At 43.2% G+C, this 17,012-nt stretch overlaps 1 long non-coding RNA gene across 1 annotated transcript; it reads right to left on the reverse strand.

Annotated features, from left to right (window-relative positions):
- Nucleotides 1–423: 423 nt before the first annotated feature.
- LOC140698440 (uncharacterized) lies at nucleotides 424–11,988 on the reverse strand. Its single transcript, XR_012076227.1, has 2 exons — nucleotides 11,084–11,988; nucleotides 424–782 (listed from the first exon to the last, which is right to left on the reverse strand). It is a non-coding gene; the product is annotated as an uncharacterized lncRNA (long non-coding RNA).
- Between the last annotated feature and the right edge of the window lie 5,024 nt (nucleotides 11,989–17,012).

Raw genomic sequence — 17,012 nt, forward strand, 5'->3', positions numbered from 1 at the left:
GGGCGGGAAATTACTGATTACCTCTAGCTATTGATAGGCAGGAAAATGTCTGTTAAATGTAATCATAATCTTAAAAGAATGGAAGATGTATACATCCTATATATTCTAATCCCCAGAGGGAAATAATGGAACAAAAACAGCTCTTTTAATTCAAAGAAAATAAACGATTCTTAAAATGGGGGTGGGAGGGAAATCATTCTATTCAGAAATAGAAAACCCAAAAGAGATGGTATAAACAGTTCTCAACATATCTCACTGAGGAAAGTGGAAGAATGAGTTACTAGAAAAACATAATATTTCTGAGCATGATTATCTTCTCTTTTCTACCCCAACTGGAAGGTGTCGAGGACCATCTCTAAAACTATCATCATTAATAAATATACTAATTTCTGTGGTTGTATAATAAATTACCCTCAAACACAGTGGCATACAACAACTGTTTATTTTGCTCATGGGTTCTGTGGAGCAGGAATTGGGACAGGGTACAGTGGCGGGAGATGGCCTGTCTTTGCTCCCCATGTTTGGAGCCTCAGTTGAAAGTCTCAAAAGCTTTTCACTCACACCATCTGGCAGTTGGTGCTGGCTGTTGACCGGGGGCCTCATTTCCTTTCCATGTGGCCTGGGCTTCCTCACAACATGGTGGCTGGGTTCCAAGGGCAAGCATCCCAGCAAAGGAAGAGCCAAATGGAAGCTGGAAGTCACACAGCATCACTCCATTCTGTTTGTTAGAGGTGACTCAGCCAGTCCAGCTCATATTCCTGGGGAGGAGAATCAGGCTCCACCTTTGGTGAGAGAAGAGTCGAAGAATTGGTGGACGTCTTTTAAAACCATTATAATATAACCAAGTAGAATTCTTCATGATAAAACTAAGAATGTATTAAGTAAACAAACCTTAAAACTTTAATTCTACAGCAAAACATAATATTACTGAACGGAGATAATATACAGCTATACAGATAGATTTTTAAGCATTAGTCTTAGCAATTTGTCACTAACAGACTTAAGTTTTGCAAGTTCCCTTTTTCACCAGCTGTTAGATCAGGTAAACCTATTAGAATTACAATCAAGAAAATCTAGCTCTTTGCTATTCGTAGGCGATATGGACAAAACAAAGTAAAAATAAAAGGATAAATAGAAGCGATTTTAAAACGTTAAAAAAGGGATGTAACAAATACATCAGATATCTTCAGGAAAATAATTCAGGGTGAAAACATTAGGGAATTTCACATCCACCAACATTATCGGTAATCAAGAAAATAGACATTAAAACAACAATCAGCTATCAAACAAACAAAAATGTAAAGTATTGATAATGTCCATTGCTTGCACGGATGTAGGGGAGGGTATATATATTCACTGTTGTTGGGTGTGTGAAGTTCTAGGACAATTTTCAGGATCTGTTAAATTTTAAACCCCACACCCTTTGACCCAATAATTTCACAATTAAGTATTCAGCCTACATACATCTTTATGAATGCAGTACTATGTAAATACTGTGCAGTATTTTTAAGAAGGAAGATTTATGTATAACAATATGGAAGGATTTCCAAAACACAACATTAAGTGAAAAAAGCAAGCAGCAGAGCAATACATACAACGCAAGCCCTCTTAGTTTTTAAATTACAGAACTAAATTATATATCTATGTCTTATGTTCATACACATCCAAATACAAAGAAAAGTGGAAAGAAAGATATCCATTTAACTGGTAACAGTGGCTTCCTCTCAGGATTAAAAGTTTGGAATAAGAAGTTAATTTAAAATTTTTTCTTCTGTACCCTGCTATATTTTGGGTTTCTTAAACATAAAACTATACATATATTAGCTATATAACTTTTAAAATTAAAAGCAAAATGAACTTTTTTTCTTGTTTTATATATATATGTATATACTTTTTTTTGGTAACTGCTTTACTAAGATACAATTCTCATACCATACAGTTTACCCACTTATGTACAATTTAATGATTTTTAGTATATTCACAGAGCTGTGCAACCATCATCACAATAATTTTAGAACATTTTCTTTGCCTTCAAAAAAAGCCTTTGGCTATCAGCCTCTCTCCAATTCTCCCATTCTCCCAGTCCTGGGTAAGCACTAATCCATTTTCTGTCTCCAAAGAATTGCCTGTTCTCAACACTTCATATAAATGGAATTACATAATATGTCATCTTTTGTAACTGGCTTCTTTCACTGAGCATAAAGTTTTCAAGGTTCTTCTGTGTTGTCACATGTATCAATACTTCATTCCTTTCTATAGCCAAATAATATTCCATTGTATGGATATATGTACCATGTTTTGTTTATCCATTCAGCAGGTGGTGGGCAGTTAGGTTGGTTCCACTTTGGGCTATCAGAATAAATATTCGTATACAAGTTTTTGTGTGGACATAGATTTTCATTTTTCTTAGGTATATATATATATCCAAGTGTGGAATTGCTGGATCAGATGGTAGACCTATGTTTAACTATTTGAGAAACTGCCAGACTGTTTTCCAAAGTGGCCGCACCATCTTACACTCCCACCAACAGTGTATGAGGTTCCAATTTCTCCACATCTTCACTAACAATTATTATTTGTCTTTTTGATTACTAGTGGGTATGGTAAAGTATCTCATTGTGGTTTTGATTAGTATTACCTGATTACTGGTGATGTTGAACTTTCTTGTTCTTTTGGCACTTTGTCTATCTTCTTTGGAGAATGCTTAATCTGAATAATGCTTAATAATTGGCCCATTCATTATTAATCTAATTTAATCTCCACAACAACAACAATTTTTTTAAATCAATTTACCATAGAGATATGGGTTTGTTTTTGGACTCTCAATTCTCTTCTGTTGATCTATGTGTCATTCTTATACCAGTACCACACTGTCTAGATCACTTTTGCTTTATAGTAAATTTTGAAATCAAAAAGTGTGAGTCCTTCAAACAATGTTCTTCCTTTCAAGATTATTTTGGCTGTTCTGAGTTCCTTGAGTTTCACGTGAATTTTATGATCAGTGCATCAGTTTCTACAAAGAAACAGCTGAGAGTCTGATAGGGATTGAATTAAATAAAATGAACTTTTTAAATGGTAGGTATTGTTATTATTATTTTCTGGGAAATAAAAATAATGTAGCATTTCATCAAGTGGTTACGGGAGTTAATAAATGTCAGTGTGTGTCATCATCTAGATCCAAAATTGCCAAATTCTCACTATCTTGCTTCCTATGTACATTTCAAAACCATGCTTCCTTCTCCATCTCTTGCTCTGCTTTTCTAGTTCAGGCTCCCAGCATTTCTGATCTGCATTACTGAGGCATCTTCCAGAAGTCACTCTGCTTTTACTCTGGTCTCCTCTAAATCATCCTCTAACTTGAAGTCAAAATCAGCTCTCAAAAGCTCAAATATGATCCTGTCTCCTCCTTTTGAAAAACACTTCAATGACTATCTATGGTCTTCAAGGTAAAGTTCAAATTTCTTGGCATACTTACAAGGCCCTTCTAAGTTTGGGTTCTGCTCACTTACTGCCCATTACACATCCCTCCTCAGTAATACCAAACCAACCCTCTATTTCGGGCATGCCAAAAATCTCTAGTCCCAGAACACACCGGGCACTTTTATGCCTCCCTGCATGGGCACACAGGTGGCCTTCATCTGGAATGCCTTCCCCTCACATCTCTCTGGAAAACTCTTATTTCATCTTTCAAGACTTGGCTCAGACGTCATTTCCACTCTTGTTAATGATGATACTGATGACAGTAATGATAGAACAGGCATTTGATATTAAAATTTAAGCCACAATAAGTATATAAAATTAAAATAAATAATGTCTTTTCCACCCTCAACCTCTAGCCACACTCTTTTGCTCTGTCAATTTTTACTTTTTGTATTTTGAGGCTCTATTATTAGGTGCATACACATTTATGACTATCATATCTTTATAATGTATTGACCTTTTAATCTTCATGAAGCATCCCCTTTTCTGGTAATACTCATTGCTTTGAAGACTACTTAATTGATATTTTTATAGCCACTCTAGCCTTCTGGTGCTTGAAGTTTTCATGATATATCTTTCTTCATCCATTGATTTTCAACCTATTTGAGTCTTTATATTAAAAGTATGCTGCTGATAGATAACATGTAATTGTGCTTTGCATTACTATCCATGCTAACAACCTCTGACTTTTAATTAGAATCCTAATCTTTTTTATTTACTATAATTATTTATATAATTAAATTTAAGCCTATAATTTTACTATTTGCTTTCCATTTGTCCCTTTTATTTTTTTGTTCTTCTAGTTCTTTTCCTTTTTTTGGATTCATTGAGTATGTTTCAGAATTCCATTTTTACTTGTCCATTTGTAGCTATACCTCTCTGCCTTATTTTTTGGTTATTTTTTGGAGTGATAATACTTCAGTCTAAAGTTACAAGATATACCTTTAGTTTTTCACAATCTGCTGAAAGTTTGTGTTACACCACTTCTCCTGAAATGGAGAAAGCTTGCAACCATGTAGGTCCATTTACATCCCCTATCCTTTATGCATAGTTGTTATAATTATTATATCCATGTACACTATAAACCCCATAATATGTTATAATTTTTATTTAAGCAAGTACTTGTATTTTAAAGATATTAAGAGGACAAAAATAACCATTTATATTTACCCACCTATTTACCATTCCCAGTCATCTTCATTCCATCCTGTAGATTTGAGTTTGAAGAACTTTCTGATAGAGCAGGTCTGCTGCTGACAAATTCTCTTAAATTTCCTTTAATCTAAAAATCTTTATTTCATCTTTCTTCTTGAGGGATATATTCACTAAACACAGACTTCTGGGTTAACAGGGTTTTTTCCTCCCAGTACTTTAAAGATGTTGTGGGAGAGGGTATAGCTCAAGTGGTAGAGTGCACACTTAGCATGCATGAGGTCCTGGGTTCAATACCTTCATTATAAAGATAAATAAACAAATAAACCTAATTACCTTCCCTGTAAACAAATTTTTTAAAAATAGAAATAAAAAAGATGTCTTCTGGCCTCCTTTGTTTCTGATAGAAGTCCCAGGTTATTTGCCTCTGTCTCCCTGTATAAATGTGTTATTTTCTCTGACTACTTTCAAGATTTTATTTTTATTTAGTTTTCAGAAATTTGACTACAGTGTCTCTAGGTGTGTTGTTGCTGTTGTTTTTAAAACCCTGCTTGGGAGTTTCCTGAGCCTCTTGAATCTATAAATGTATGCCTTTACCAAATTTAGCCATTTCTTCAAACTCTTTCTTCAAACATTCTCTGGCCCGTTTTTTTCTTTTTTCCTTCTAAGACTCCAATTATATGTATGTTCGACATTTTGATATTGTCTCACAGGTCCTTCACATGCTGCTCTTTGTTTTTTAAATGTGTATGTCCTTCAGAATGGATAATTTCTATTGATCTAGCTTCAACTTTACTGAGTATTCCTTCTGTCATCTTTCTCCTGCTTTTAAAGCCACTCAGTGAATTTTTAATTTATGATACTACAATTTTCATTTCTGACATTGACTTTTCTGAGAAATTTTGAGAATTTCCATTTGGTTCTTTTTTTTATTCTTTCTATCCTGCTGAGGTTTTTTTATTCTTTTATTTGTGGCAAATGCACTTCCTTTATGTCCAGGGGCACACTTGTAATAGCTGCTTTTAAGTCCTTGTCTCCTCTTCCTGTTTCAGAGTCATCTTGGAGTTGGGCTTCACTGGCTGTCTTTTTAATTTAGATTGTGGTGTGTTCTTGTTTTTTGGTTTACCAGGGAATTTTCATTGTACCCTGGATGTTACAGAGTCTCTGGATTCCATTAGGTTCTTCTGAAGAAAACTGATTTAGCTTTTAGCTTGTAGTTAACCTGACTGAACTCAGACTGTAAATTTTCTCTCTCCCCTGTGGTGGGTGGCAGGTCAAATTTAAGTTCAGTTCTGTTGGCCTTAGCTGGCTGTTTGGTGTCTGCCACATCTGTGTGCAGGTTAGGGGTCAACCAGAGATTTGGGCTCCCTCTCCTTTCTTGGATTCCCCTCTCCCTGCTCTTCAGTGACTGTGGTTGCCCTAAACTGTGTCCTCTGGTTCATTAAGCCAATAATGAAGTGGGTTTTTCTAAAATTCATCAGAATTTTAGCTGTCTTACATGCACACACTGGGGCCTGCCTTCAGGCTAAATGCTACCTAAAAAGAAAAAAACTCACTCTGTGATGTTCTTTTCTTCCAAGTGTCAACTTCCCTCCAGCATCTGTCTACTTTTTTTTCATTCTCCATTATCTTCAGGTAGTTGATTTTTAGATTTTGTCTAGAGTTTATAGTTGCATATCATTGGATTTTGTTGATTGATTCTAAAGAAGCCTATGTTCAGAAAAAAATGGCTAGGAATCCCTGTTCTCATTGTTAAAGGGACTGTTATTTTTATCCCATATATGATTTTCTAACTCCTCACACATTGGTCTTATTTTATTTTCTTACTAGGACAGCTAATCCTCCACATTTATCTAAGCACTATTAAATTGACGAGTTCTTCTATTTAATTCTCACAATTTCACTATGGGGAAGTTGACTTTATTGTTCCCATTTTACAGATAAGAAAACTGAGCAAGAGGGATTAAGCCACTTATCAAAGTCACTGGGCACAAGCAGCATTCAAACTGGCTGCTCACTCTACAGCCCATTTTCTTTCTCAGTCTGGCTGTGAGACACAGCTTGCAAGGAGGACAAGTTCACAGGACCAAGGCCATAGCTGGAAGAAGAAGGTGGAAGGAGTCATCTATGACTCTGATCTTGGCCCAGTCCTCATTAGTCATCCAAGTCAGAGGCTTATCCTAGCTGGGTATAGCCAAAAGAATCGACTCTAGCTAACAAGAATGAGGTCCAAGAAGAGTTCGAGAGGATGTTAGGGAGTTGGCAACATCTCTAGAAGGGCCAGAGGACCCAGTAAGGGGGCAGTGCAGCCACTTACAATGCCCAGGGCACCCCAGACCCGGTCTCTGGTCTAGCTCCTCATGCTTCTTGCTCGTGCCCTGGTGGCTTTCACCAGCGTGTGTGTTGTCAGATCCTTCCTCTCCTGCCTCATCCCAGCTGCGAAGGAAGCTGTAAGTGAGCATTTCTGGCTTCTAAATGGCAAAATGGGACATCTCTGGAAGTTGGAAGAGGATTCAAATGCTGCTGAGCAACCAGAGTTCCCCTGATGTGCACATTCCATGTCAGTGAGCCACCGGGCAGATGCCGTGTGACCTGCTTTTCTTCTAATAATGTCTCCCAGTAAGAGGCCAGAACATCCCCTTTCTAGGCTGCTTGACTTTGAGTTTTCCTCGTTTCGAGAAAAGCCAAACTCTGTAAGCAGACGGTTTTATGGGGGCATGACTCATGCTGGTTTTCGTTTAACTGTTATTGCACCTTGACTATGATAAAAATGACTGCATTTGGAATGTAAGCTAGATTTTCTAATTATTACAATAAAAACTGGATTCTAAAGATATACGTGTTGAAACTCTTCAATTTCAGTGTCACTTCCAATTGTGGGCCAAGTAGACAAGGACGGGTCACAGCACTCCCCTGATTCCCAGGATTCTGACTTGGGATCCGGGCCTTGGGGGGCGGGGGGGGGTGGTTATCTAGCCAGAAGGGAGTGTCTGGAAAGCTTAGTGGGTTATGTGCTTTCCAAGTGACCTTTGGAATTTTGACTGAAAATGGTAGAGACAGAACCAGTTGGAGGCATAACCCTGCCCTGCCTGCAGTCCCTGAACTGCTAAATCAATATGGACAGGAAACTCAATTCCCTATTTGGGGGAAATAGGCTCCTGTTGCACACAAGAGTTTTACTGTAACTGACTGCCTTATAGATTTTCTCGGGGACAACAATAAAAATAAAGTACTATTTGGGCTTTTATGATCATTAGTTCTGTTCAGTTACATAAAAGCTGAAGTCAAACCTGTCATTACCGTAAGGCTGGTGTTTTCCGGGTATGTTCAGCAATCACAGGTTTTGGGATTTTTGGAGCAATCTCAATTACTTATTATTTATGCATCATTTAATTCTTTTATTTATCTTTATGTATAACAAAAATTTCTCAACATCTGCCATTCCCTCTCTAGTTCCCCTGCTTACATGCCCTTCCTGAGATGTTCTAGGCAGAGATAGCACATATGTAAACCCTCCTCCTTCTTTTTCACACCCATGGAAGCACATTTTCTGCAGTGTCTTTATATATGTATATATTCATATACATACGCGTATGTGTATTTTATAATACGTATGTATGTATGAATGAATATATCAGAGCTCTTTCCGTATGTGTTCATAGACAGATTTTCCTCCTTCTTCTTAACAGAGATACAAAGGAGTATTTACCAGCGTGCCTGTGGTTATTTAACCAGCTTTCTATTAATAGACACACAATCCGTTGTTTCCAGTCGTTTGTAACTATAAACAATGTTTTGGTCACTATCCATGTGCACATATAAGAGTTTATGGGATTAAATTTCCGTAAGTGGAATTGCTAGGTGAAAGGTTAACAACGCTTTCAAGTTAGATAGGCATTGCTAAATTGGCCTCGAAAGAGGTGGTATCAATATATAATCCCACCTGTTTGCCCTACCCATTTATCAGTACAGCACATTACACCTGTCCAACTGGTGTAGTTTTAATTTGTCTCTCTTTTATTCAGAGTGTTAGCCCTTTTAAACACGTTTAAAGTCCATTTGCATTGACTGATTTTTTAAAAATAAACTCTCTATGTCCATTTTGTTTTGGATTATGATCCTTTTTCATATTGATTTGTAGAAGTTCTTTATATATAAGTAGATGAGCTTTTCTCATTTAAAGGAAAGATGACTTATTACATGTAGAACTAGATGTGATTCAGTGTCTATAACTAGATGTGGTTCTTTTTTTTTGATTTTCAATTCTGAAATTTATTAGACATCATCTGTAACATTTATATTATTATGACTCTGTAAATATTATTATTATATCAAGTAGTGTACCAAAATTACATTTTTCCTCAAAGTTTAATTGTGATTATTACTGTGACAATGCAGTTTTAATGGAGCCCTTTTTCCTTATACTACATCAGTAAATCAAATTCATGCTGTGTTCTAGTTTGCCAAATATTTGGACCATGCCTTTTGTGGTAATCAGCCTCTAAGATGGCCACCTGTAACCCTTGTCTCCCACTATTCACACCTTTGTGTATTCCCTTCCCAGGGACTGGTCTGTGTGACCAATAGCATAAGGAAAAGTGACAGTGTGTCATTTCTGAGATTAGGTTGTAAAGGCTGTGGCTTCTCTCTTAGGTGTAGTTCTTCATATGAGCAAATCCACAAATCAGAAACAATTCATGCTTAGAGCATGTTTCCAGAATTTTTTTTTAATTTGGAAAACATGGCCATTAAAAAGCATTTTGAAGTAATTTTCAAAACTATTTAAACCATTACGGCATTATATATTTGCAGAGTCAAATAACTTTGAAACATTTTATAGCTTATAAAACTATAAAAATTATTAAGCTATAAAATTAAAGTAACAAAATATTTTTATAGTTGATAAAATTAGAAAAGTGATAAATATATACTCATAGGTTTTTAAAAGTCCAATAGACGTATTATAAATTTAAAAGTACAAGTTATCTCCCTTCCTACCAAAGCAGCATCACTGTTAACACCTCTGTTAACAGGTGTGTATTCCTCCTAACGTCTTTCTAGACACCAACAATATGTATTTAAATAATTGTTTCCCTGAAAAGTGGAAGCTACATGCTGTTCTGTAACTTGCTTTTTCCAGTTAAGGATTAATCCTGCATGTCAAGAATGGTAACCCTTGCAAATCAGTTTTTTTAAACTCTGTAAGCTGACAGTATATCACCATGGCTTCCTTTGGGAGTAATCTAGCCCCAAATAATGGACTAGAACAGATAAGGCCTTTGGAGACATAGCAAGTAGTCCACTGCGTGCAGATCATTTCTCCTATAGCTCCAATGTCTGCCCTCGGGGGATGTTTCACACACAGGGTGGAGGGGCTCAGACTTGGGAGGGGGGCTGAGTATAATCACAAGGAAAGGGGGCTAGAATTGAGGCCTTCATGAGCCAGCACCCTAAAAACTCATTTTGACTTTCAAAAGATTTGGCTCCTCACCTTATTTAAGTTTTGTTTTTGTTTTGGACGATGCACCTTGAGGCCTAAACCCTTGGAATTCACAAGAGAGGGAACGGGGTCAAAATGGTGGCTGCACAGAAGTGGGCTCCAAGGAGCCCCACCCCATCTCTTGAGAAGTGAGGCTGTCTGGTCTACACGCTGGAGCTAGCCCTGCGTCCCGTTCCCCTGGGTGGATCTGATGGTGTCCAGTCACCTCCAAGGATTAAGTCGCGCTCTCCCGGGGCATGGTCCCAGCAGTGCCCTGCAGATAGGGGGTGCTCTGGAGCCAAGGTGGAGGGGGCGCTCCAGGGCTGTCGTGCAGGCCTGAGAAGTTTGCACAACACAAACGAGCCCAATTCAGGAGGCCTCCACTCACCAAGCCTTGTGCCCTGGCTGGGCTGCCTCTCTCCAGAGAAAGGGGCCCTTTTTCCTTTCAACAAAGGCACTTTCTGCTCAGCCAAGCCCCCGGGAGCTGCATGTGCCCAAGGGGGGCTTCTTCCGAGTTCGCCCAAAGGCACTGAGCAGACTCTCCAGGCCCTGGCAGCCTTGCCTGGCACAGTTTCAGGAGGCTCCGGATGGGTCTGTCCTGGACAGCCCTGACCCAGGGGGTCAGGTCTTCCCCAGCATCCTTTGGGGCCACCCCTAAGCTGCCCTCCTAGGCTTGGGAACAAACTGAGTTCTGGGAGGGTGGCCGGGTAGCAGTTTTCTTGAATAGAATCCATTCTGTGTTCATTCAACAAATATTTGAGGCTCTCCCATATGCCAAGGCCTGTTCTAGCTCTGGAAATAGGCAGAACAGGACAGACAAGGTCCTGTCTTTGTGGAGCTGGCATTCTCGTGGGGGAAGCCAGACAGGGAACAAGTCAAATAAGTAAACAAGACCATTTTCCAGAGAGCACTGTGAGGAAAAGAAAATGCACAATGGCCTTAGGAGCGGTGGGAGAGTTGTGCCACACGTACCTGGAAATTCTTGGAGAAGGTGAGACTAAAATGGCAGGAAGGAAGAAGTCATGCCAACGTCTGGGAAGAACATTCTGGGGAGCCAGCAGAGCAGAGGGCAGTGCCTTGAGGCTGGGAGCTCAGTGGGGAGCCAAGAAGAGTCTGCGGTGTAAGGCGAGGCGAGGGCCAACCTACGCAGGGCCTTGCGGCCAAGCCCAGGCCGAGGCGCTGCGTGTCGTCTTCTGCACGTGATGGGCCGTCACAGGAGGGTGAAGTCGGGGAGTGCCCTGACCTGAGTGCATGTTTAAAGAGTAACAACCCGCTCTGTGGGGAGAGTTGGGGGCCAGGGAGGGCAGAGGGGAGATGGTTAGAGGCTTGCTGTGGTGGTCCAGGTGAGAGAGCATGCCAGCAGGATGTTTGCCATGAGACGGAGAGAAACCATGAACTGGGATACAGGTTTGGGATTACTGCTGACTGACGTGTCCTCCAGAAGCAGGGCCTGGGGCCTCCAGACAAGGCCTGAGGCAGTGGGATCACTCCTCCCCTGCTGGCACTGAATGAGTGCTGGCCCCTCCAGGGAGCTAAGACCTTGCCTGCTGGACCCCCTGTATCATCGTTCAACTCAGGTACGAGGGCCCCTGAGCTGGACCCCCATATTACAGGCTGCTCCCTTCCCTTAGGGTAAGGACCTTACAGACCAAGGAATTTCCTTCCCAAATAGCCCAGAGCCAGCTGCCTGGGCCTACAAAGGCCACTTTTCAAAGGCACTTGGCAGTGTGCACAGTCCTAGATCAGGGTGATGGGACAATTTTCAGGGGATATGGACAAGCAATTTTCCGGGGGTATGGGCAACAATGGTGCCCTGTGCTGGGAACCATCCAACCATCCTTGGGGGGATGGCACAGGGATGGGAAGAGTAGGAGGTGGCTGGCTCTCCTGGCACCACCGTGTTCCAGAGTCATATTCTAAATTCTAGGACATTGTGAAGATTCATTTGTCAAGGCAGGAAGGTAGAATATATTTTATCTAACCGCTTCTTCACTTGATTGATAACTTTTAATGTTTCAACAGATGGTATGGGGGCTGCCATATATAATCTCATCCCAGATCCCACAAAAATGTGGGGTAGGTCCACCCACATCCACTGCTTCCTGCAGTGTTCCCCAAATGCTGGATAGGCAGTTCTGGGGTCTATGATCTACCAAAGGAGTTTTCTACCAAAATAGAACAAAGGGCATTTCCCAACTTGCTAAATGAAATTGAGATAATGGATAGAACTTTCTGAACTTGAAATTTTGACTCAATTTTCTTTTTCTAAAATCTTTGCTACCTGCTACCACTTATCTGTGAGGAGTGGCAAGCACATAAAATAAACAGGAACCATACACACATCAGAATAGATGAAAATTGAGGGAAAACTGGAAACAGCTGAATCTGACAATGTTTTTTTTTCTTTTTATTGAAGTATAGTTATTGAAGAATAGTTGATTGAAGTATAGCACCAGGACTTTCCCTTACCTCTGGATTTCTTATAGATCTGAGTACTCCTGGTTATGATTTCATCTGATTTCCTAACAGTTAAATCATTTCTAGCTCATGATGACAGAATTAATTATGCCCTGTAATATTCTGTGTGACTTCTAGGTGCTTTGTCTTAGAACAAGCTGAGAGCTCTCTACAATGAATTATTGGCCCCAATTTACAGAAAAGAAAACAGAGGTTCAGCGGCGAAATTCAGTAACTTTCCCAAGGTCACCCTTGTAAATGGGGAAGTAAGGGTTTTAATAGGTCTGAGGAATCCTCCACACCCACAGGGCCTCCTGGTGAGCTTGAATGTATAGTTTATTGGGTAATAAGAATGTCTTCTCCAAGTACCCGGAGAAGACATTCTCACTATTGGTAAGAAACACTAGACTCTTGGTTGACTGTTTCATTACGTGTCATAACATAAAACAAATTAGTATAAACCCATTAGCCAGTGCCTTTGTAATAAAAAGGAACTCTTGTTTTAAGTTTTAGGAAGGTCTTTGAGAGTATTTTGTTGAACTAGATATACTGTATGATAAATATACTTTAGATATACATTGTATTAGATATACTATATTAGATACTCATGCCCTCTAGCCAGAACACAAACCATGCCTGAAAATTATAGCTCTTTTCTTCTATCTTAATCAGTCTTGCTTTGGAGAGACCAGTCTTAGATCCATTTAGCTGTAGATAAAGTTAGAAACGAAATCCAAAGTGTTCATTCCAGCTGTGTGATTGAGCTTCAAACTTCCATGTTAATTCTCTTGTTTGCATTGCATTAGGAAGATTGAAGCAAAGTAAAATAAAAACTTCCTCGCTCTGTTTGCCTTCTCAAAATGGTTGGCGTTGTGAATGACCCTGGAAACAAGCTCCATTCCGGAGCATCCAAACCTCAGGACCACAGTTCATGGAAGGGAGGGCCCTTGCCCACCCTCTCCCCATCAGCTCAGCAACCTGCTCTCCTGAGCTATCCAAGTATAATTAATACCTATGAAATGCATTTTTACTTCTGTTACTGATTTTTCTCCTTTGTAAAAAGTAGAGCTAGGGCACACCTCTCCTCTCCCTGGGCCCTTGCAGTGGCAGAAGTCAACCCCAGTGAGCTGGTGGCCTGTCTGAGCTGGGGTCCCTGCGCCCTGCACCCCACCCTGCCCCCACCGAGCACACTGAAGCCAGGGCTTATGTGGGAATGCTCCCTCCCTCCACGTGTGCTCCTCAAGGACTGCCAGGTGCCATCAATTAAGATGAAGCGGGATCATAAAGGTGGTAAGAGAGGATTTATGAGCTGCTCTTATTACTGGCTCTGTCTTAACTGAGCGTGAGCCACAGAACCATCTCCTTCCCAAGTGATTCCAGCCAAAGGCTGGCTGCCCACGTGTCCTGTCAGGCCACAGAGACCCTGCAGCCATGGGCACCTACCATGGAAAGTGAATCCACCAACCCTGGGGTCTCACCCAGGTTCTGTAGCCAATTCTTGTTTCACAGCTTGGACAGCACCAGGACTCTCCCTCACCTCTGGAAAGCTCATCCACAAACCCACTCCTTGCCCTCTAAACCTCTTCCTCCTCATCCCAAGGTGTTCTCTTAGATCTCAAAGGAAAACTAGAATATGGAGGTGGATCTTGGTGGCTGTTTCTAGGTCATGGTCTTCTCCTCCAGAACCACATATCAGGCAGGGGAGCCCCATGGCCCCCAAAGGCTTGGAGGGGACCCTCTATTTTCCTTGCATTACATATGCTGGGGGATGGTAACCCCAGCCAGAAGCCTGGCATTCAGCCCCCACCCAGACTCCAATCCTGACATCTAGTTCAAATTCATCCCTGCCGCCTGTATCCCATCTGGGGCCTCAGGTCTCCAGTGCTTCTCATCTGGTCATCACTCCCTCTCTAGTCCCTACCAGAGTGGCCTTTCAGGAATCCAAACTGGATCACGGCGCTCCCCTGCTAAATGCTGTGAGATAGCAAAAACCTGGGAGATAGGCTCTCTCCTTCACCTGCAGCCGCCTTGGCCATGAACCCAGCCCCGTCTGTGGATCCAGCCTTATCTAGGCCCCTCCCAGGCAATCCCAGCACTCCAGCCTGTCAAGCATCTTGTCCTTTGTCACCAGACAAGCCATGCACTCATAGCCACTCCACCTTTGCACCTGCCGTTCTGCAAATTGCACCTATCATTCTAGCAAATTCCTACTCATCTTTCAAGGTGTGGCTCAAAGGTCCACTCCTGCATGAAGCTCTCTCCGACCTCCTGTCTCAGTCAGCTCGGGCTGCCATTACAAAATACCACAGACTAGGGGACTTGTTCAGAGCACCTTGCACAGAGCACATCAGAGCTTTCTGGTTCTGCTGTGGGAGACCGGCAGCCCTGGCTGTGGGCCCCCCTCGGTGCCTCTCTCACCTCCACACACCCTTAATGACAAGGCCTTATTCCAACAAGGCTCCCCTAGCCTCAGAAGCCTCTGTGGTTTCCCCAGATACTAAAAGGAGATATTCCTGCTGGTTGCACAGGACAGCAGGTGTATGTGCTAGAACAGGTCACTTTCAGTAGCCCTTTCTTTGTTCCTGCACTGGGACAGGCTGTTATTTTAAACTCTGCAGAAAAAAAAAAAATCTCCATCCATGTTTCTGGGTTTCCCTCCAGGGCTCCACGGGTGCATGGTGTATAAATGATCCAGCATTTACATCCAGAGAGCAGCTCCTCAGCTCACATAGGTTATTTAATATATCTACTTTTACTCCCATTCCAAAAGCATCAAGCTAAAAATACATATGAGCTCTGGACCAAAAAAAATGAACTGGACCATTAATCACCAGGACTATGTTGAATAGGAACTTGATTAAAGCACAGTATGGGTTCCCCAGACGAAGCTGCTTCTTTACTGTGACCACAGTGGAAGCTCGGCCTCCCCGGGCCTTGCTTTTGCGCTGCGCCTCCTTGAGGGCTTCTGGGCGGGTTGTGGCGTCTTGCCAGCCTTTGGATGGCCGCTATCCGGGAAGGGGTCTTGACCCGCGAAACCGGGCAATTCTCAAGTAGGAACATTTCCAAACAGCACCCAAGCGGCCTTGGGCTTCAGCGCACTTAGTCGTAAGGGGCGGTGGGGGTAGAGGCGGGAGCAGCTTGCAGTCCCACGAGGCCCCATGGGAGCCGGCTGTCCCCGCGATCCCGAAGTTGAACGCTCGAGGCGCCACGTGGCTGGAGAAATGCGCTGCCACAAGCCCTTTTTCCAGCAGCAGTGAATGCAAAGGCAGCACGGCGCCCAGGGGTAGCCCAGGATTCCGGGACCCAGCGACCTGCGAACTATCCTGCAGGGTTCTCCCAGTAGGTGCTTGAATACTGGGCCGCCGAGACTCTGAGGCCCCGGCTCCCTTGACATCCCAGCTCCCGCACTGGATCCCACCCGAATGGGGAGTTGAGGAGAAGGCGATGGATTCCAATCCAGTTGACCGCCGGCCCTGCTTCAGGATCCCAGTCCCAGAGTCAAATTCGCCTCCTCCCTCTGTGCGTCATTCCTAGCCCCGGTACCCCAGCCCCAGAATCCAGCTCGGCCCGTCCGGCAGGAAAAAGTTGGCGGCCCCGCGCCGGGCAGCAGAGCCAACTCCGCGCGCCTAGCAACACCTACAGCTCCGGCTATAAGTAATTAGGAAGAAAAAGTTTTCCAGCTCAGGCGGATGGACCAGCAGAGTTCTCTGAACTCCCGGACCGCGGGCGCCTCCCCTTCCCTCCGTTCCCCGCGGGGTCCTAGCGCCCGGCACTATGGAGCCCGTGAGACCCCAGAGAACTGAGAGAGGCGGAGCGAGGAAGAGATACTTTTGCGCGGAATCTGTTGGGGCGCCTGGAAATCAGAGGGCAAAACCCCCGCGCTCCGGGCCTCTCCCCTCGGCTCCTCCACGCGCTGGGCAGTGTGCACTGGGCCACACGTCCAAAACTGCTCCCTGCCTCCTCGCCCCTCCCAACCTCATCCCCGACCCCTTCTCTACGCCGCCGCCTTCCAGAGAGCCTGGACCCGGACAGCACTGGTTCTAGCTTTTAAAGCAAGTACGCGCCACAAAAGCTCAGAGACCAAAGCTTGCCCCCACCCAACACCAACCCCTGCGCGGCGCCTGGGTGCTCCCGGGCTCCCCGGCCGTTGGCTGGAGGTAGGTGTTCTGCGGAGGCTAGAGGAAAGGGCCCCGCCACCGACCACATGTGCGTGGGGGCGACAACTCCACTGAGGGTGGGACACCGCGCGCGCTGGTCACAGTTCGCCTCACGGTGCAGGGGGTAGTGGGCGTTGCGCCGTGGCCCCTCCCCGCCAGCGCTGCGCTCCAGCCTCACACGCCGCCCTCTCCGGACCGCAGGCGCTAAGACCCAGGAGGCTCCGCTCTGCTGTAGCTGAAGGTCCGAAGCAGGTTTGGACACTAGAGGGCGACTTGCCGCCCCGGTA

This window comes from Vicugna pacos, chromosome 9 (assembly GCF_048564905.1).
Source record: "Vicugna pacos chromosome 9, VicPac4, whole genome shotgun sequence".
Classification (NCBI taxonomy): domain Eukaryota; kingdom Metazoa; phylum Chordata; class Mammalia; order Artiodactyla; family Camelidae; genus Vicugna; species Vicugna pacos.